Source organism: Copadichromis virginalis, linkage group LG16, assembly GCF_057382275.1.
Source record: "Copadichromis virginalis isolate Kocher_CV1m ecotype Utaka linkage group LG16, C_Virginalis_male_GT1.1, whole genome shotgun sequence".
Taxonomy (NCBI): Eukaryota; Metazoa; Chordata; class Actinopteri; order Cichliformes; family Cichlidae; genus Copadichromis; species Copadichromis virginalis.
This window is the reverse complement of record NC_140633.1, coordinates 7,718,080-7,739,321: the sequence shown is the minus strand read 5'-3', so window position 1 is coordinate 7,739,321 and position 21,242 is coordinate 7,718,080.

Sequence of the window (21,242 nt, the reverse complement as noted above, 5' to 3'; positions counted from 1 at the left end):
ACTGTACAACAGAAAATACAAATGCTATTTATGGTGTCCTCACAACAATGATAAGAAAAATAAACTGGGCCAATATGGCATGTTTGTTAATAAAGAGATACACATGCTCACACAGATATGTAGAGACAAATACTGTCAATAAGGCCTCTGCAATGTTTTGAAGACAGTTAAACTTGTCAGGTTGTGATGTCCAGCAGGTGAAAATGCAGCTCCATGACCACGCACAGCTATGGATTCCAGTTAACCAATACAAATGTACTTTGATATGACGTCTGTTCTTGCCTCATCAGTAAGACTGGTGGAAGAATTTAGGGCCCATGCAGAAGGTGTGAACCCTAGCAGAAAAATACGTGACAATGCAAAGCAGCGAGCCACTCATGTCATCCATTTTCTGGAATTCATGGCAGACCCAGCGATTCCAAACGTTGACCTTCTGTTTCTGAGGAACCATGGAAAAGTCCGTGAGTAAGTGTTTAATTTGAAGGATTATTAGTTTCTATATACATGTGTGCATATACAGTTTAACACATGAACTAATTTGTATTTTTGACTTTGGAGTTTTCTAGCACACCTGCAAGCAAAAGGGTTTAAACCAACAACTCAGAGAGCTTATCTCATGGATGCTATTGCTTTCATGAAATATATATTAAACATGTCACCACCACAAGTCAGACTTGGAAAAAAAAGGTTCAACGCCCTTTTGGTCGAACTGAGGGCACGTAACAGAGATGTTGGCCGTGAAGTAGTCGTGCACCAGCTGAATGTGCGGAGATCTAAGTCTAGTACGTATATAATACACATCTATACCTCTACCTACTTTAATGACATGATGTTAATAATAAAGTGTCTAAGGTATTGTGCTTACATTTTTTTTTAGAAAGACTTGTCAAAGCAGAAAAACATGCTTTGTTCATTGATGAGGCTCCCCAGAAGATTGCTGCCGCACTGGGTATGGATCACTGCAATGATCACAATGACACTGAATGTTCATTTTACTTAAGAGGGATTATACAGACTTCAGATCTGGGTTAAGACAAAGCCCCTACAGATCTTTACATCACAGTGACCCACACACTGAAACTGAGCTTATGTCTTTTCTGTCTAATGTCCAGTTTAAATTTAAGAATAATGTGCAGCTTGGTCAATGTAATGCACATGAAGCCAGAGCTAAAACACATCACCATTGCAGTGAAATATGTGCAGCTCTGCCTTAAGATGGAGCCCTGTACATTTTGATCTTGTTATTTCTGGGATGATTGTAAAGATAATTTTCATTATTATGGCTAGAATAAAGTGTAAGAGGTATTTGCACTTACAAAGAATAAGACTTTTACTTTTATTGTTTCATAAAAGGTGTCCACAATTTAAACTTTAATTGCAGGAAATTTAATTAAATAAGAATAAGGAAAATAAAATAATCACAAAACAATAATCAGATTACTTAAACTCTACTTATCTAACTAAGATGCTCTAAGCTAATGCTAAGTGTGTTCTTTTCTTTGGTGAGGAGAGGTTGGAGGAAGGATGTAAATCAAAATCCTTCTAAATTAACCGCCTAACACAGCAACAATGAGCAGACAAAAAGGAATGAATTCACAGGTTGGACAGGTTTTCAACTGTGAACCTCTTCGATCCAATCTTTTGGGCTGCTCATCTTGCAGAAGACAAAAAAGAAAAACACAAAATCTCTTCTTCACCTCACCTGTTCACCCCCCCCCCCCCCCCCCCCCTTCTCCTACTGGACGTCATATCTTCCCACACCTTATCTATCAATGTGTAGCTTTTAAAATTGTGAATGCTTCATTACATTTTCATTGTTATTCTTAACATAGAGCATTCATATTCAATCACTTCATGTTTCATTCAGTTTATGTGATTCTACTTCAGTTAGATTTGTCTTTAGGACATTTTCACAAGAACATCCATTGTAACTTAATCCCTTTCCAATTCGAATGCTTTAAAACTCAGTTAATTACCATTTATTTCTCTAGTTATTTTATGATTTAATGAAAACATACATTTTGTTTGTCAGATATTCTTTGAGATTATTAGCTCCACTGTGTCACATTATACACAACACACAGAAACACACACACCAAGGTCAGACACTCTGTGAGGCCTGTTATTAGAATCACTGTTATTCTACAGGGAGTGCAGAATCATTAGGCAAATGAGTATTTTGTCTACATCATCCTCTTCATGCATGTTGTCTTACTCCAAGCTGTATAGGCTCGAAAGCCTACTACCAATTAAGCATATTAGGTGATGTGCATCTCTGTAATGAGAAGGGGTGTGGTCTAATGACATCAACACCCTATATCAGGTGTACATAATTATTAGGCAACGTCCTTTCCTTTGGCAAAATGGATCAAAAGAAGGACTTGACAGGCTCAGAAAAGTCAAGAATAGTGAGATATCTTGCAGAGGGATGCAGCAGTCTCAAAATTGCAAAGCTTCTGAAGCGTGATCATCGAACAATCAAGCGTTTCATTCAAAATAGTCAACAGGGTTGCAAGAAGCGTGTGGAAAAACCAAGGCACAAAATAACTGCCCATGAACTGAGAAAAGTCAAGCGTGCAGCTGCCAAGATGCCACTTGCCACCAGTTTGGCCATATTTCAGAGCTGCAACATCACTGGAGTGCCCAAAAGCGCAAGGTGTGCAGTACTCAGAGACATGGCCAAGGTAAGAAAGGCTGAAAGACGACCACCACTGAACAAGACACACAAGCTGAAACGTCAAGGCTGGGCCAAGAAATATCTCAAGACTGGTTTTTCTAAGGTTTTATGGACTGATGAAATGAAAGTGAGTCTTGATGGGCCAGATGGATGGGCCCGTGGCTAGATTGGTAAAGGGCAGAGAGCTCCAGTCCGACTCAGACGCCAGCAAGGTGGAGGTGGAGTACTGGTTTGGGCTGGTATCATCAAAGATGAGCTTGAGGGGCCTTTTCGGGTTGAGGATGGAGTCAAGCTCAACTCCCAGTCCTACTGCCAGTTTCTGGAAGACACCTTCTTCAAGCAGTGGTACAGGAAGAAGTCTGCATCCTTCAAGAAAAACATGATTTTCATGCAGGACAATGCTCCATCACACGCGTCCAAGTACTCCACAGCGTGGCTGGCAAGAAAGGGTATAAAAGAAGAAAAACTAATGACATGGCCACCTTGTTCACCTGATCTGAACCCCATTGAGAACCTGTGGTCCATCATCAAATGTGAGATTTACAAGGAGGGAAAACAGTACACCTCTCTGAACAGTGTCTGGGAGGCTGTGGTTGCTGCTGCACGCAATGTTGATGGTGAACAGATCAAAACACTGACAGAATCCATGGATGGCAGGCTTTTGAGTGTCCTTGCAAAGAAAGGTGGCTATGTTGGTCGCTGATTTGTTTTTGTTTTGTTTTTGAATGTCAGAAATGTATATTTGTGAATGTGGAGATGTTATATTGGTGTCACTGGTAAAAATAAATAATTGAAATGGGTATATATTTGTTTTTTGTTAAGTTGCCTAATAATTATGCACAGTAATAGTCACCTGCACACACAGATATCCCCCTAAAATAGCTAAAACTAAAAACTACTTCCAAAAACATTCAGCTTTGATATTAATGAATTTTTTGGGTTCATTGAGAACATGTTTGTTGTTCAATAATAAAATTAGTCCTCAAAAATACAACTTGCCTAATAATTCTGCACTCCCTGTATTCTCAGATTCATTACACTGGTTAACTTACACATTTTCTTTCCTTTGTTTCATTTATTTTCAACATGCCAGAAACTGAGCATAACTAACCCTCAGTAAAACAAGTTACAAGTTATGGTATCTGGAACAGATTTACATTCAATATTTAGAGTTATATTTTGGAGACACACACACACACACACACACACACACACACACACACACACACACACACACACACACTCAGCCATTATAACAGCCATTTCTACTACTCAAACACATTTGCATTTGTTATCTATATGTAGAGGCGGCAAGGGGCGTGAGACTTTTATCTCTTTCTATCTTCTATCTTAAGACACATTACAGGGTTTTGTAATTGGAAACTGGGTTTTTTGTATGGTTGGTCTGGAAAATTTGTTTGATACTTTGTGGTACTTGCATGGTCCTTGAGACATGGTGCTTGTAAAATCCCTCTATAATCTGCACAAGGGACTGGACATGTAAATGCAGTGTATGTGTTAGCATAGCATATTAATACATGTAGTGTTCTCTTTGTGTTTTTACAGATGACCTCGAGAAGCAACCCCAGAGCAGAACAATATTGAAATTGTTTTTTGGACTGTTGGGCGGATATATTATTGCCATAACTGGTCACCGAAAGGGAGTGATCATCAACATGACTACTGAGGAGGTTGAAATGGCAGAAAAAGCTAAGCAGGGTGCCCGCATCATCCGTGTATGTACTAAAACGATATAAATCTAAGTATACATAGACATTTTTTTATTCAGCTGAATAAAAATGTATTTTCATGTATTAGGTTAAACAGCACAAAACTCAAAGATACCATGGGCAAGCAGCTGTCCCCCTGTACAAGAATGAGTATACCTGGTTGCAGCGTTACAATCATATCAGAGAGTATGTTGAAGGCGGTTCGGAGGCACCGACTTTTTTCCACAGTTCTAGTGGAGGTGTTCTTCATAGACTACCGGTATTTTTCAAGGCAGCCTGGGAGATGATGAATCTGGGGATTGCCCCCACCTTCAACATGCTACGTTCCTCCTGTAGCACTTATGTGAGAAAACTTTTCATTTTTATTTTTTGACACACAATGAAGTAGGTTAAAGTGTCATGGGTTTTATTCATGTGGTTTCTTTTTAAAACATTATTCTTTCAGGCCAAGCGACAGTTGGGACGTAAATCTTACGACAGAGTGGCAACATTTATGTGCCATGATGCCATCACAGCCAAAAGATTTTATCAAGGTTATTTAAATAAGCTAAAGTGAAGTCATATATTTATCTATACACTTACATTTATTCATATTTAGTAATATTGCTTTGCACAGCTGAGGACCCTGCAGAGGACACACTCCAGAGCCGAGCACTGACCACCAATGCAATTGCAACATATGCAGCAAATAAAAGGAAAAGGAGAGAGGACAGAGGATCTGTGCAGGACGAGGACAGTGAAGGATCTGACAAGGAAGAGCAGCAGTCATCAGGAACAGAGGAGCTTTTAGACAGAACGCTCTTCCAGTGTAGCAGTAACAAGGTATGTGTGCCCTGATTCCCTTGGTAAGAGTTTTGATTGGTTGCACTTCTTTCATATATAATCATTTACTCCATCATGAACAAAACATATTTAATTTGTACCATAAACAGATGGTGAGCCCAGGTCAGGGTGAGGTTGCCTGTAGTGCCGGAGCCACAATAAGAGAAACTAAACAGGATTTGAAAAAGGGGGTGGAGCATCTACAAAAAGTGACATACCAGTTGCGCAAGAGAAAAGTATGTAATGTATGTTCTTGTGCTTGTTTTTAGTGTTTTCACTGATTACTAATCTTTTACCTTTTTACTTTTACTTTTCTAAAATCAGATGGTGGTCTTTTACAAAAATGATAGGACAGATGTGGGGAAACTCACACAAGAAGACAATCCAGAAGAGGAGGAGGAGGATGAAGCGAGGGAATGGGTTCCTAAGGTGGGCAGGAAAAATCCAGCAGAGTTTCTTCTCCTGCAGTTAAAGATGTAAGTGTTTTGTTTCCACACATCCATGAAAAATGAGTAAAATATATATTTTTCTGTTCTAATAACAGTCTGTGAGCTCATCTGAAGATGATGGGACAGATGACTGGAAACCCACACAGGATGAATCTGAAGGCTATTCAGAAGAGGAGGAAGAACAAGAACGTAAAAGGATTCCTAAGGTAGCCATGAAAAACAAAACTGGGTGTCCTGTGCCACAAAGAGATGTGAAATTCATCCTCAGTTTCAGTGCTTCCACAATCAATCCATCAAAAATGACCAAACATATTGTTGTCTTCTCTGAAAACAGATGGTGGCAGCATCTGAAGAGGATGGGACACATGATAGCAGACCCACACAAGATGAATCTAAAGATGATTCAAAGGATGAAGCAGAACATTTGGGACAAATGATTCACAAAGTGGCCATGGAAAAGGTAAAATTTGTCCTCTGTTTCAGTGCATTCAACAAAATATGTCTTTGTATTCTTCTGCGTCAGATGGTCAGCTCATATGAAATATGCAAGGAGTAAAGGTATTGAAGGTACATGAGTTTAAATACCTGGAGTCAAGCATCCAAAGCAACAAGCAGTGCAAAAGGCCAGGCAGGGGATGGCAGGGCTCAAGATGCTAAGATTTTGTTTGGGAGTGACCAGAATGGAGAAGATTAGAAATGAGTGCATCAGAGAGACAGCTCATGTTGAGCGGTTTGGAGACAAAGTTAGAGAGGCAAAGCTGACATGATTTGGACATATGTAGAAGAGGCATAGTGAATATATTGTTCCATATGGAGTTGCCAGGCAGGAGGGAAAGAGCAAGCCCTTAGAGGGAGTTCAAGGATATAGTGATGGAGGATATAGATAGGGTTGGTATGAACGAGGAGGCGGCTATGGATAGAATAAGATGGAGGCAGATGATCCACTGTAGTGACCCCTAAAGGGAGGAGCCAGAAGAAGAAGAAGAACTCAGCTTATTCGAAGAGGATGGAACATGATGGGAAACCTCCACCAGATAAATTCAAAGACAATTCAGAAAAGATGTGTTTGAGGAAGAGGTGAGTTAGCTGCAGTCCATTTTAGTGAGGTCATGAGGAGGAGTAGAAAGCTGCAGTAAATCTAATGATCGTGCTCGTGTATGTATAATACCAGCAGTGAGTTCTGAGGACTTGGACGGTCCAAAAACTATTTGCTAACAAATCAGCACAGGCACTTATAGTGGTGCACTATTACAAAATGCTTTTACTCACAAATAGGGGGCTAAAGTTCATTCCTTGCAGTTTGATTTGTTTCTAAAACAATCAATACCAACATGAAACTGGTTTATAATTTTTTTCTTGTTCTTGCATTTCTTTTTTTTTTTTTTTTATTAAAGTTTTTGCATCGACTTTTACAAAAGATAAATTGAACAATATGCCGTTTTCTTTTTAAAGAACATAAAGCAATATAAAACATACATTCCCACCTCATGATTATAGCAGTACCAGTGGGTGTACAAACAGAAAAAGGAAAAAGTCCAATCTAATAATACTAGTAACAAACCCAAGGGTACAAGACAACAGTTCCTGAGTGTACAAAGGAGATGTGGAGAGTATCCAGAACCCACACCCCCACACAGACACATAAAAACCAAAACACACAAAAAAAAAAAAAAAAAAAAAAAAAAAAACCACAGATGATAAGTGGTCAGCTTAGTGATAGGGATAAGTCAATTCTGTTAGAGAAAACAAAATATGTATAAAGTAGTTAAATAAATACTAGGGCGCAGGCACAATAGAATCCATATACTTAAACTTAGGCCTCTTACTTAAACATAAGATAAGAAAAAAATAAAATATGATAGAGTCTGAGCTGGCTAATTGGGAGCATTGCGAGACCGCAAAGTCTGAACATGGTCAAAAAAGGGTTGCCAGGTCTTAAAAAATTTGGCCGTAGACCCGCGTAGGGTGAATTTAATCTTTTCGAGTTTGCTAAAGTGCAAAACGTCTCTGATCCAGATTTCCCAGGATGGGACGGAAGGGGACTTCCAACATAACAATATTCTGCGTCTTGCCAATAAGGTGAAAAATGCTACCAGATCCGCTTGAGGCGTCGGCAAGGCAACTGAATCAGGAAGAACCCCAAACAAAGCAGTTAAGGGCACAGGTTGGAGGGTTAGCTGGGTGATCTTAGATAAAATCAAGAAAATATTAATCCAGTATTGTTTGAGGGATGAACATGACCAAAACATATGCATTAAAGAGGCAGGTGTTTGATGACAACGGTCGCAATCAGGGCTAAGATTGGGGTATATTTGAGCTAGTCTGGCCTTAGTCCAATGTATACGGTGCAGAATCTTACATTGAATCAGCCCGTGTTTGGCACAGAATGAGGAGCCATGGACCCGGTAAAGAATTTTATCCCAAGAGTCATCCTGAATCACACACCCCAGATCCTGCTCCCATGCCAATTTAATAGCCGAGATTGAAGAATTGCCAAAGGAGCATATTCTCCCATACAAACAGGAGATCAGGCCCTGTAATGAAGGGGGAGGCGATAGAAGGTTATCAAAGTCATGATAAGAAGGTCTAGATGGAAACTGAGAGGATTTCTCCTTAACAAAACTCCGGATTTGTAAATAGCGAAAAAAGTGACTTTTTGGAAGGCCAAATTTCAATGAGAGCTGTTCAAAGGAGGCAAATGTATTCTGAATGTACAGATCAGAAAAAGACCTAATACCCAAAGAGGCCCACAAATAAAAAGCACCATCAGCTAACGAAGGCTGAAAAGAGGGATTTTTCACAATGGGTGATTGAAGGGGAAAAAAGGTCAACTTAAAGTAACGACGAAATTGATACCATATTTTCAAGGTAACTTTGACAATAGAGTTATTATAAGAACCTGCACTCGGAGGCTGCTTTTGGGCATAAATCAGGGCTGGTAAAGAGGCTGAGACACAGGAAGAAGTCTCCAAACTGAGCCAGGCCGGGGCATTATTCGTGTCCTCCCCCTGTAGCCAATACCTGAGAATACGAATATTACATGCCCAATAATAGAACATAAAGTTTGGTAAAGCCATCCCCCCCATCTTTTTCGGTCTTTGAAGATATGTCTTGCGTATTCTGGGGTTTTTTTTGTTCCAGATGAACCCAGATAGAATCTTGTCTAATTTAACAAAAAAGGAAATTGGAATAAATACAGGGACACACTGAAAAAGAAAAGAAAATCTGGGGAGGATATTCATTTTAATTGTATTTATGCGCCCTGCTACAGACAGATGGAGTAGAGACCATCTGTCCAAATCCTGCCTAACTTTCTCCACAAGTGGGTCGAAATTAAGCTTGAAAAGAGCATGAAAATGACTTGTAATTTTAACCCCTAAATATGTGAAGTTGTCTGATACAACTCGAAAAGGCAGTGCTGTGCACTGATATTTCTGTGCAGCAGCATTCAGGGGAAACAGTTCGCTATTAGCAAGATTCAGTTTATAGCCAGAAATAAGGCTAAACTGTTCAAGTATTGAAAGTACCAAAGGGAATGAGGATGCTGGCTCTGAGATATAAAGAAGCAAGTCATCTGCATATAAGGAGACTCTTTGTTCTATACCATTTCTAAAAACCCCGGTGATACCTGGGTTTGATCTTAGCGATATGGCTAGGGGCTCAATTACGATTGCAAATAGCAATGGCGACATAGGACAGCCCTGCCTAGTCCCCCTAAACAGGGGAAAGAAGTCAGAGCATGTGCCATTTGTTTTGACAGCGGCAAGCGGGGAAGTATAAAGAAGTTTCAACCAGGAGATGAATATTTTACCAAAGCCAAATTTATCTAAAACATAAAAGAGGTATCCCCACTCTACCCTGTCAAAAGCCTTCTCAGCATCTAAACTGATCCCAAACTCAGGGCTGTTGGAGTCTGAGGGATTGTAAAGGACATTAAACAAACGTCTAAGGTTAGAGAAGGCGTATCTCCCTTTAATAAAGCCTGTTTGGTCCAGATTGATTAGAGATGGTAAGACTGCTTCTACACGCCTCGCTAGAAGTTTAGCAAGGATTTTATAATCCACATTTAACAAAGAAATGGGACGGTATGAGCCACATTGTAGTGGATCCTTATCCTTTTTTAGGATCAGGGATATAGATGCCTGCAGTAGAGAGGGTGGGAGGGATCCAACTTCCAGTGAGTGCTTATACATATTTATCATGAGCGGAGCCAGTTTAGGCATGAATTTACGATAGAACTCAACCGGAAACCCGTCCTGTCCGGGACACTTAGAACACTGCAGTTTGCTGATAGCTTGCATGATCTCTTCTACAGTTACTGGTCCCTCCAGCTGGAGGCTGTGTGTCTGATCGATTGATGGGAGCTTAAGATGATTGAAAAATGAGTCCAAAGCCTCCGTACTAAATGCACACTCAGACGCATAGAGAGATGAATAAAAGTCTCGAAATTGGTCATTAATTATTCTAGGATCCATAGAGACACCACTTAATGTCTGAATCCGAGGAATGGAGTGTGCAGCTGCTGCACTACGGAGCTGATGAGAGAGCAGTTTACTGGCCTTATCCCCATATTCATACTGGGAGTACTGACATTTCAGCAACATCTCTTCAGCCCGAGCAGAGGACAGGTGATCAAACTCAGTCTGCAAAGACAGCCTATCATTATAGACCTCTGGTGCCGGGCAAACGGCATACAACTCGTCTAATTGCGATATGCGTATTATGAGCTCGGACAATTTTGCTTTCCTTTGGTTTGCCTCAAAACCAGCATAAGATATAATATGTCCCCTGATAAAAGCCTTAAATGTTTCCCACAAAATAGAGGGTGATATTCCGGGTGTAGTATTTGTCTCTATAAATAAGTCTATCTTGGAATTCAGAAATGTGGTGAACTTATCGTCTGACAGCGAGCGTGTATTCAAACGCCATGGAGCTGGCGGAGAACATTGGCCCACTGCCAAATCTAGAGTCAACGGAGCATGATCTGAAATGACAATAGCACTATGAGAGCAAGAGCGAATCTGTGAAGTAAGTCGACTGTCCAGTAGGAAGTAATCAATACGAGTGTATGTATGATGAACAGGGGAGAAAAAGGTGTATTCTCTACGTGTAGGGTTGAGGAAACGCCAGGCATCAATAACAGAGAATTCTTTAAGGAACGTATTAATAATTTTGGAAGAGTTGGATTGCCTACCAGGCTTATTTGAGGATCGATCCAGCGGCCCGAGCCAGCAATTAAAATCGCCACCAAGAACCAAATAGTGGGAAGAGAAATCAGAAATTTTAGTGAAAAGAATACTAAGAAAATTTGGATCGTCCCAATTGGGAGCATAAACATTGGCAAAAATAAATTTAGTGTTCCAAATACTACCACTCACAATAATGAATCTACCATTCTGGTCCACTATAACCTTAGAAGAAACAAATGGCACTGATTTGTGTATTAAAATAGCAGCACCACGAACTTTGGAATTAAATGTAGAGTGATAGAGTTGACCCACCCACCCCTTGCGAAGTCTAAAATGATCTGAAATTTTTAGGTGTGTTTCTTGTAAGAACACAACCTGGGCGCCCAAAAATTGCAAATGATGAAGGACCTTGCTCCTTTTAATAGGTTGGTTCAGGCCTTTACAATTCCAGCTACAGAACTTAAATGAGTAACCTGCTTGTTGATTATTAATATTTAATTGCGGTGCCATATTAAAACATAGGTTGAGAAAAGCCACAGCTGACCAATGAAAAACACGCAAAAAACAAAATCAGTGTACAGAACAGTACAACATAAAAACAAAAAACACCCAAACTTCCCCCTAAATGCTGAAGCATCTTCCCTAACAAGATGCGCGCACCCCTCGCTAAACACACCCCTGAGCACTTCCTCCCAACCATTCGAAGTCCCAGTTGAGTTTAAGCTCCGTGCATTACAAGGCAAAGACAAATCAAGGATTATATGAGAGTATATTAGAACATCCTAAAAAAAAAAAAATTATTTCAAAGAAATTAAGCAAGATGGACATATCAGCCCATGGACTAAGACACTTATGTACCCTGAGAGGCTGGGCCCCCCAGGATCTTATTGGCAAAGTCCGTGGCAGACGCAGGATCAGTAAACTTACGTATAACTCCATCTGGAAGTGTCACCCTCAGTTCCGCAGGGTAGAACAGGCAGAACTTGATCCCAGGACAGGAATGCAGAAGGCGCTTGACACCAGTAAACTGTGAACGCTTTTTAGCCACTGCAGGTGTAAAGTCTGGAAAAATGGAAATCCTTCTGCCCTGGTAAAGTAGAGGAGAATTTGCCCCTGCAAGACGTAGCAGCTGTTCCTTGACATGGAAGTAATGGACTCTAATGAGAAGTGGGCGAGGAGGCGTTCCCTCTCTGGGCTTTGACCCAAGGGACCTGTGAACCCGATCTAACAAGGGTGCTTCATTCAGTTTCAGAAGATCTTGCAGGAGATGGGAAATAAACTCCCTAGGGTTGGAAGACTCCAAACCCTCGGGGATGCCAACAAGGCGAATATTGTTACGCCTTGATCTTCCTTCTAGATCCTCACATTTAGCTTGGAGTTGTCTGACCTCCTCCGTTAGGACCTTTACAGCAGATTGAAGAGAAGTCAGGTCGTCACTGCAGGTTGTAGCTGAAAGCTCCAAATCTTTAATGGTAGTCCCTTGAGCATTAACGGTGGCCTGTAGGGTGGTTATAGCAGCTTTAAACTCAGCCTTCACAGATGATATTTCTGACCGCAGTGTATGGGTAACCGTGTCAATCTTGCATTCAAGCTTGTCGCAGATGTCCCGTTTCAGAGCCTCCAATGCTCTGGTAAATGTGGCTTCACCGAGCGGTGCGCCCGCACCCTGCTCGTAGCTGCTCTCTGTGATAGCCGCGTCACGTTGGGATTCGCGGCCCAGCTCCGGGCTCTGAGAACCACCCGCGCCGGCTTGACCCCGTTTTCGACGGTGCTCCCTCTTATCTGCCATTGTACAAAAAGAAAAATGAAGAGCAAATGGTGAGGCTTTTAGTGGGAGAACTTGATTGCCCGGACGCAACTGCTACGGTCACCACAGCCAACCAGGAAAGAAGCTCCTACGGCCTTTCCCAGAAGTTGTCAAAAGTAGGTTTCCCGACCTCAGAGAGTGAAAAAATAAAAAAAATAAATAAACGAGCGGATGCTCGGCGGCAAGAACGGTTATTTAGAGCCTACAGGGCTGATATAGTAAATGCGGATGCGTCTTAAACCAATATTTTTGTCATTGCTTTGCGGAGCCCCGGGAGACACGTCTTCACACCATAGTCTTCTTGCATTTCTGTGTGTTATATGTACAGGACAGAGAAACGGCGATGAGCTCATTACGATTACAGCACCAAATTCCAGTTGTTACATAACAAATCTGAACATTACATCTAGATGAGCTAAAGTAACCTTGTTTTTCTTTGTCAATCATCATTTTTCAGATGCAGCAGGCCTATGTAAGCCAAGACAAAGCAATGACTGTGAATAAGAGTTCAGAAAAAAGGGTGATTCACCAAACCAGATGCTTGAAGAGGCTCACTTTTCATCAATCAACTCTCTTTGAAGACACCATACCCAGATCTGGTAACTGGAAACCAGCAGCTGTAGTAAAAATACACAAGTTCAAAGAACTTTAAGGTGAAGTGGTATTTATTTATTTCTCATTTGGTCTTAGATAACAACAAGAAAGACCAAAGTGGAATGTCATCTGCAGCAATAATAACCTCAGGTAAATATTAACATTATATTGCACAATATGAACAATGTTAAGTTAATGAGTAAGTAAATGATTATTTTCTTAAAATAAAGAACAACTGGAGGAGAAAGAGATACAAGAAGAGTCTCTGGAGAAGATGAAGAGTGAAGACAAAGTAGGAGAGAGAAAAGAAAAAGTACAGCAGGAGCCTCTTAAGAAGATGAAGAGTGAAGCCAAAGTAAGAGAGAGAAAAGAAAAAGTACAGCAGGAGCCTCTGAAGAAGATGAAGAGTGAAGCCAAAGTAAGAGAGAGAAAAGAAAAAGTGCAGCAGGAACCTCTGGAGAAGATGAAGAGTGAAGCCAAAGTAAGAGAGAGAAAAGAAAAAGTGCAGCAGGAGCCTCTGGAGAAGATGAGGAGTGAAGCCAAAGTAGGAAAGAGAAAAGAAAAAGTGCAGCAGGAGCCTCTGGAGAAGATGAGCGGCAAAAGGAAAAGGAAGGAAGAAAAGATACAGGCAGAGCCTCTGGAGAAGATGAAGAGTGAAGCCAAAGTAGGAAAGAGAAAAGAAAAAGTGCAGCAGGAGCCTCTGGAGAAGATGAGCGGCAAAAGGCAAAGGAAGGAAGAAAAGATACAGGCAGAGCCTCTGGAGAAGATGAAGAGTGAAGCCAAAGTAAGAGAGAGAAAAGAAAAAGTACAGCAGGAGCCTCTGGAGAAGATGAGCGGCAAAAGGAAAAGGAAGGAAGAAAAGATACAGGCAGAGCCTCTGGAGAAGATGAAGAGTGAAGCCAAAGTAGAAAAGAGAAAAGAAAAAGTACAGCAGGAGCCTCTGGAGAAGATGAGCGGCAAAAGGAAAAGGAAGGAAGAAAAGATACAGGCAGAGCCTCTGGAGAAGATGAAGAGTGAAGCCAAAGTAGGAAAGAGAAAAGAAAAAGTGCAGCAGGAGCCTCTGGAGAAGATGGGCGGCAAAAGGAAAAGGAAGGAAGAAAAGATACAGGCAGAGCCTCTGGAGAAGATGAGCGGCAAAAGGCAAAGGAAGGAAGAAAAGATACAGGCAGAGCCTCTGGAGAAGATGAAGAGTGAAGCCAAAGTAGGAAAGAGAAAAGAAAAAGTGCAGCAGGAACCTCTGGAGAAGATGAAGAGTGAAGCCAAAGTAAGAGAGAGAAAAGAAAAAGTACAGCAGGAGCCTCTGGAGAAGATGAAGAGTGAAGGGGGAAAAAGGACTCTGAAAATAAGGTGCAATTTATTCCATTGCTCCCAGTAAGCCCAAGAAATGCCTTATTTGAGGGCTTTTGCATTGTATTTGTTTTTGAAGATCCCACTTTTTTATTACATAAAAGAGTTGTTAATAAAAAGTGATCATCTAATACTGTGTCCAATGAGTTACTGTCACGTTTATTTTCTGGAATCACAAGTGCTCTCAGACTTGACATTATATATTTCCACCATATGTGAGATCAGTCAAATTAAGAAAGGAGACATGCTTCTTGAAGAAGTAAAAGTCCAAGCTTAAGACATATTTTCAGTATGTAAATGTTGAAGTTTTGGGGTATGTTGTACTATACAGTCAAACCATTTGATGCCATTTGGTCCTATATCTACACAAATTTCAGTTGTAAAATCACAAGGCTAATAAGTTCACATAAACTTCATAACTTAATCAGAATGTACATAGATGTCCTACCACTGGGGGAAAGACCAAGCACCACAATCTACCACATTTTCTGAACCACTTGCTCTCATCCACATAGGGAGCCGCATTGAACTTGTTAATCTAACAAAAGAAAAAGTGACCTCAATTTTGCAGCGGTTTGCAGATTTGTTCTCCCACCTGCCCGACTTTAAATGGTAAATGGCCTGCATTTGTATAGCGCTTTTCTAGTCCTTAAGGACCCCAAAGTACTTTACACTACATTCAGTCATTCACACACTGGCAATGGCAAGCTACATTGCAGCCACAGCTGCCCTGGGGGGCACTGACAGAGGCGAGGCTGCCGGCCACAGGCGCCACCGGGCCCTCTGACCACCACCAGTAGGCAAACATGGGGTTAGTATCTTGCCCAAGTATATTTGGCATGCAGCCAGGAGGCAGCCTGGGATCGAACCACCGACCTTCTGATTAGTGGCTGACCTGCTCTGCCACCTGAGCTACAGCCACCCCAGAAACTTACTTTGCTCAAAGAGCGCTATTTTGAAACACAGCCTGGGGTGATAATGCACTCATAGCCTGACTCGAGCACAACAGGCAAATTGTTCAGAAGAAAATGGGCAAAATGTTGAAACTGGGAGTGATAGAAGAGTAACACATTGTGTAGTGTTTCCTCACTTGTAGGGAACAAAGATCCTATGGAACGCCAGGACTGCCATAATGAATTAATTAAATACACCATTAAATAATTAATTAAATGTGGCAATAATTAATTAAAATCAGAAATAATTAATTACATAAATATTTACGACACATGTAATTAATTAATTATTGACACATTTAATTAATTATTTATTTATTTCACTTGGGTTTTTCTCCACATCACTTGCTGCTTCACCATCTGTAGCTGTAGCGCCACTGTCACCTCATCCGCCTGCAGTCACCCTTCTGCCATCTTCTTCACCGGCTGCTATGTCGCCACCTGGACCTGCCCTGCGTGAGCAGGAGCTCGGCGAGCCGGAGGAGCCCGCGAGGCAGCAAGAGGAGCAGGAGCACCTCAGCGAGCAGGAGCCGGAGCTGGAGCTCAGCGGGCAGGAGCTCGGAGAGCGGGAGAAGCCCGCGCCGCCAGCTGCGCAGCTCAGCGAGCCGGAGCAGCTCAGCGAGCCACCAGCTGAGGAGCCAGCGCCGCTGCAGCTCAGTGAGCCGGAGCAGTGTGTTTGTGTAGATGAAACTACAGGGTTATTTGCTGTGCAGAGAACTGGCCATGGGTTCTCTGTGCCAGTTCACGTTCAGAGGAAAACATGGGGGATGTCTCACAATATCAGATGTGAGCTGGAGGAATGTCAGCAATACCAGTTGCTGGCCCAGCGGAGTGGACTAGGCTTCAGTTTATGTGAGCACCTTCGCTCACTAGATTACTGCCGAGAAACTGTAAAGGAGGTTTTTCTTCAAGAGCACATCGTGATGGAAATGGTGGACCTTAAATTTTTTGGAGAGGCCAAAGCTGCTACATGCATAAAGAGACAGAAAGCTGCCCAGATGGCATATGCTCCACTTTGTGTGAGGGTGGATTTTGGTGGATCCTCAACACAGATCTGTTTGTCTGTATTTGAGCCGGAAATACACAGTTTCTGCCGTCTTGGCAGAATATTTGTGACTTATAATGCTCTGAGGAACACCTGGCATTGTGCTTGTGCAAAGCCTCGAATATCATGTCCTCATAAAAACATAGCTAAATGGCATCTCTTCCAGACACAGAGAGACATCTTCAAATCAACTGTACCACTATCATCAGGCACCCCATCACAGATGACTCAGGAGAGTTCTTCCTTTGAGGACAATGCCGCAGAATTCAACTTGTCCCAGAGCTGAAAGGCTGGCTGAACAGTCAAGTTGTTGAACAGTTCTTTGCAAACATGAGGAAAAGCAATTACTTTTTAAGTAATATGAGTCCATCCACACATGTGTTTTTGATGAGAAATATAACTCATCATTATAACACTGTCACCAACAAGAAACTTCTGGAGAGGCAGCTACGACATGGTCGACTTGGAAAGATCAATATCTCATTGTCAGCACTGGGTCAAGCTGTTGTAGGTAAGTATATGCATTGTCTTATGACCAGAACGCTACCACACAAATACAAATCTTTTTTACACACACACAAATTCTTTTTACACATACAAAACTGATTTACAAGTACAAAATATTTATGACCACATTTTGACCCCTTGGATTTGTTCCTATCTGTGTGTGTATATTCTTTTCTTTGTGTACCTAGCCCCAAAGGTGTGCAATAAACCCAGAGAAACCACAGAAACAGTGTTGAACCCAGCACCTTCAATGTCTGGTGACACTGGTAAAATTTCTTATTTTGAATAGTGATTGTCATATATAGGTGAAATAATAATCTTGCATTCATTATCTTGTTGTAGTTGAGGGCTCATAAACGAATTTGTTACATGCTGTTTCAAATGAATTTCCTTCTATAAATAGTGCTCATTTTTCTTGCATTTGTATGCATTTAATATGCATTCTATGTAGTGTTTTGTCTGAAACCTGTTAAAAGCCCTATAGGACCTCAGGAAAGAGTTGACAACAAGAAAGCCAATACAGGGAGTGCAGAATTATTAGGCAAATGAGTATTTTGTCCACATCATCCTCTTCATGCATGTTGTCTTACTCCAAGCTGTATAGGCTCGAAAGCCTACTACCAATTAAGCATATTAGGTGATGTGCATCTCTGTAATGAGAAGGGGTGTGGTCTAATGACATCAACACCCTATATCAGCTGTGCATAATTATTAGGCAACGTCCTTTCCTTTGGCAAAATGGGTCAAAAGAAGGACTTGACAGGCTCAGAAAAGTCAAAAATAGTGAGATATCTTGCAGAGGGATGCAGCAGTCTCAAAATTGCAAAGCTTCTGAAGCGTGATCATCGAACAATCAAGCGTTTCATTCAAAATAGTCAACAGGGTCGCAAGAAGCGTGTGGAAAAACCAAGGCGCAACATAACTGCCCATGAACTGAGAAAAGTCAAGCGTGCAGCTGCCAAGATGCCACTTGCCACCAGTTTGGCCATATTTCAGAGCTGCAACATCACTGGAGTGCCCAAAAGCGCAAGGTGTGCAATACTCAGAGACATGGCCAAGGTAAGAAAGGCTGAAAGACGACCACCACTGAACAAGACACACAAGCTGAAACGTCAAGACTGGGCCAAGAAATATCTCAAGACTGATTTTTCTAAGGTTTTATGGACTGATGAAATGAGAGTGAGTCTTGATGGGCCAGATGGATGGGCCCGTGGCTGGATTGGTAAAGGGCAGAGAGCTCCAGTCCGACTCAGACGCCAGTGTTACAGGTACCGGGTGGCAGCACCTGTAGACAGCTATATATGTGTCCTGTAAACAGGAAAGAAATGATCAGACAGAGAGACGTGGCTTGCCGTTTCCTGAATACTCCGCCATTATGAGAAAACAGCGCGGAACATGCGCTTCAGGCTGCTAACAACAGGCCAAACCATGGTCTCACACTGCCACCTATTGGTATAAAAATGAAGTGTCCGCTACAAACATCCCAGGGTAGTTACCAAGTTTCCTGTTACAATTACTGTAGTTATTTAGGGCATTTCCAAATGGAAATATCACTTACATTGAAAGTGAAATTACTTAAATTAATTCACATAAATGTGATCACACATTAGTGGGTATCACACACTCCCTGACAAAAACAAAATGGCTCCCAACATTCACAAAATCATGACATTTTTAACTTTTGCTTCTCAAATTCTTATTAACTCTAATCAGTCCAAGAACTAGTTATGAAACAAGCAGTGGGGGTGGTGTGTATGCAGATGGGTTCAGTGATGCGTGATACTGGTATGGTGAGTATGGTATTGGGGTGCAGTACATTGGTGACTGTGACATACACACGGGCGGCACAATTGCCAATGGTGGGTATGGAAATACAGTGTATGATGGTATGGTTGTGGCAGGTAACTGTGGTGCTGTGCGTTCCCCAACTAGATTAACTGCCGCATGTGACTGCACTGAGGGTTTACCCAGTGATTCATAAGTCAGAAACTGTCGTGGCTTCCTGTGACGGGTAGCTCTTCTAATGTCCGTACAAGTATGTCCCGGTGGTTGAACCTGTACGTTAGACTGCAAATGAGTTTCACACTCCTCACCAGACCCTCTGGATTCAGATAGGTTGTCACTACCCACTTCCATTTCTTCCATCTCCTCTCTCAGAGAACATGGCAGGTGTGAGCATTCTCTCCCAGTTTCCTCTTCGAATTGTTCAATGCTGACGGATGGTGAATGCTCAGGCATAGTCAGTATGTCTTCCATCGTCTGCACAGGTGAATGTCCATTTTTTGTGTTTGTTGTCACTCTAATAGGTTCTTTGGTCTGGTATGACTGAGATGCAGGGTGTTGCTCATGGTCCAGGTTCTTTCTCACAGTCCTTTCAACAGGTGCTCTTAGCCAGTACCCCGAGCAATCACTCTCAGAACCGCTGTCAGAGATATCCCACATGTCTGTTTGTCTTTGTGCATCTGCCGATCTTTCCATCCTTCGTCTGTTGCGTGTTGTCTTTCCAATTGCAGGCTTTGCCAGGGGGGGAGTGACTTGAACAGGTAAGTCATTTACAAGTAACAGTAGATTGCGATGCAATGTTCGGGTTCTTTTTGGGTCTCCAGCTTCAGGATGGACTACGTAAACTGGGCTATCTGCTAGCTGCTCTTTTACTATATAAATAGTCCTCTCCCAATATGATCTCAACTTGCCAGGTCCTCCCTGCTCACTGAGGTTTCTGACCAGAACTCTGTCTCCTGGCTGAAGCATGACTCCTTTTGCCTTTTTATCATATGTTATTTTGCCTCTTGCACTAGACTTCTTGCTATTTTCACTAGCAATCCGATAAGCTTCCGACATTCGTTCGGCCCATTTCTTGGCATATCCTGTAGGTGAGTATGTTTCATTTTCCCCCTTCAATCCAAACAGCAGATCGACTGGTAGATGCGGGTGTCGTCCATAGAGGAGATAGAATGGTGAGTAGCCGGTGGACTCATGTCGAGTACAGTTGTACGCATGTACAAGATGTGGGAGGTGGTCTTTCCACTGTACTTTTTCCTTTTCTGTTAATGTTCTCAACATTTGGAGTATTGTCCTGTTGAGACGTTCTGAAGGGTTACTTTGAGGATGGTAAGGTGATGTTCTGGAATGTCCGACACCAGATAATTTCTGTAGTGTCCTGAACAGTTCATTCTCAAATTCACGACCCTGGTCGTGATGTAGTTTGGATGGGTATCCAAATCTGGGTATGAAATCCTGGAAAATCCGTTCAGCAGCTGTTTTCCCACTCTTGTTCCTTGTGGGGTATGCTTGAGCAAATCTAGTGAAATGGTCAATTACCACGAGAATATACTCATACCCTCCACGGCTGGCTTCCAAATGCAAAAAGTCAATACACACCAGTTCTAAAGGGTAGTCCGATCTTATACTACCCATGGGAGCCCTGACGTGTGTTACTGGTTTCTTGGACATGATACAGGGACACTTCTGGGTCACATAGGCTTCAATGTCCTTAGCCATAAAGGGCCAATAGAATCTGTCCCTTGCGAGATGTAGCACTCGGTCTGTCCCAACATGACCCATCGTGTCATGTAAATGTCTTAATGCTAAAGTCCTGTACTTGGCAGGAAGCACTAATTGTCTTCTGTCACTGGTACATCTATACAAGAGGTCATTTTCAAGATGTAACTTACCCCACTCATGGAGGAGTTTATGGGCAGTTCCTCTTACCATCTTGCGTATTTCATCTGTCAGTTTTGCTCCATCTAGTTTCAGCTTGAGGATTTGGCCAATGGCTGGATCCTCTCTTTGAGCTTTAACCAGATCATCATGGCTGATGCTCAGCGAGTTGATATGAGGCTGCTGATGGGGGTCCAGAGAAGAGATATTGAGCATGGCTACTGTTGGGGGAAAACTCTGTAAAAGACCCAGGAGAAATAAAGACACAATGAGACAAGATCACTTTTTATGCTTTAACGTGCACACGGGTAAGCTGTTCAGAACAACTCACACCGTGTACAGAGGCTTGGCACTTTTTATAGGAAAGACAGTGAGAACAGGATAAGAAAATACAAAACAGATAAAATAAACAACTCCATATGTGGCGCTAGTCTCGTCAGCAGAGAGCTGGGAGAAAGCTGT